Source organism: Muscardinus avellanarius (genome assembly GCF_963383645.1).
Source record: "Muscardinus avellanarius genome assembly, chromosome: 21".
In the NCBI taxonomy this organism is placed as follows: domain Eukaryota; kingdom Metazoa; phylum Chordata; class Mammalia; order Rodentia; family Gliridae; genus Muscardinus; species Muscardinus avellanarius.
This window is the reverse complement of record NC_137807.1, coordinates 8,638,656-8,640,535: the sequence shown is the minus strand read 5'-3', so window position 1 is coordinate 8,640,535 and position 1,880 is coordinate 8,638,656.

Sequence of the window (1,880 nt, the reverse complement as noted above, 5' to 3'; positions counted from 1 at the left end):
GCACACTTGTAATCCCAGCATTCGGGAGGCTGAGACAGGGGGATCGCGGTTCGCGGCCAGCCTCAGCTACTTAGTGAGGCCCTCTGCAACTCAGTGAGACCCTGATTCAAAATAAAGAATGAACAATAGGGCTGGGGGTGTCGCTTGGAGGTAGAATGCCCCTGGGTTCCATGCGCCAAGTTCATCTGCCAGAAAAGCCTTCCCTGCCCCCATCTGACCCAACCCTCCCCACTGCATCTCTCTCCCCCTCATCCCTCTGCTTTATTCGTACCCATATCACTACCTGGCATCTCCTATTTTGTTTACATTCCTGTTGTCTGTATCCCCCCACAGGATGCGTGCTCTTTGAAAGCTGAGATGACATATTAGTTAATTTTTGTGGCACGAGACATTCAACCAAGGGCCTTCCATTTCCAAGCTACATGTCTCCGGCCCTATTTTTAATTTTTTTTTATTTGGAAACAGGGTCTCACTAAGTTGCAAAAGCTAGCCTCAAACCTGTGACCCTCCTGCCTCAGCCTCCCAAGTACTGGTTTTATAGGTGTGCACCACCGGGCCTGGCTAGCGTTTGATGTATAAATTCCCTGGGTATCCCTGCACCCTACCAAGTGCTTGGCCAGACTCTCAGGTGCCAGGCCTTCTGTTTAAGTTGTGCCCTGGTCCTCCATTGCATGGAACCTTCAGGAAACCGCTCCCAGGGCAGCCATGGCTGCAGATCAGCAGAGGTGGGGGCGAGGTGGGTAAGCAGAAGGGACCTCTCACTGCCTAGCATGGAATACGTGGAGAATACATCAACACACGGGTGTTCACTACCCTAAAACGGTGGCGCTGTTTATAATAACAAAAGATAAGCCACAGCCTGTGCCCACCCATAGGGAATTGGTAGCTGGACACCGTGGTAGGGCACATCTGCCATCCCAACAGTCCTGGGGAGGCTGAGACAGGAGGATCACAGTTTTGAGGACAGCCTCAGCAATGAAGCGAAACTCTCGGCTACTTAGCAAGACCCTGTATAAAGATGTTTCCTGATGGCTTCGAAGATGGAGGCTGGGAGGCCAAGGCGCCCCCTAGAGGCTGAAAGAGGCAGGGAGCCAGATGGGTCCCCAGCGCCTCGAGGAACAGAATGGCCCTGCCACCCTGTGACCTTAGGACTCCGGCCCTTCATGGTGGAAAATAACCAGTGTGTGGCAGTTTTAAACCACTAAATCTTGCCGGGCGTGGTGGCGCACGCTTGTCATCCCCGCACTTGGGAGGCTGAGACAGGAGGATCGTGCAGGTTCGAAGCCATCCTCAGCTACTTAGTGAGGCTCTCAGCAACTTAGTGAGACCCTGTTTCCAAATAAAATATAAAAATGGGTCTGAGAGTATAGCCCAAAGGTAGAAAGCCTCTGGGTTCCACCCCCAGTACCACCAAAAAAATAAAAATAAAAATAAACCACTAAATCTGCGGTCCTCTGCTTCCCCAGCCACAGGCGGCTTGGACATGGGTGCTTGGACCGGGTGGATGGGGGCGGAGATGGGGAAAGCAGATGTTGGTGGTGAATCCTTGACAGATTTGGTTGATGGCGTAGACAGAGGCTGATGTGTGAGGAGGGTCTCGGGACACAGGTTCCCAGCCAGAGCAGCGAAATGGACTCTGGTCCTGTGTATTTGGACCTAGAGCAAAGGATACTGGGAGAAAGCCAAGGGCTCCTGTGGAATCCCTCTCTCTACCTTTGTCCAGGTCCCTGGGAATCTCTCTCCGCCCTTTCTCTGGATGGGAAGTCAATTCCCCCGGAGAACCAGACTCCATCTCTCCAGAGCAAACTTCCCCGGCATTCTGCAATTCCAGGGCACAGTCAGGAGATCCCCGACCCCGAACTGTACTTAGGGGGGAAGGA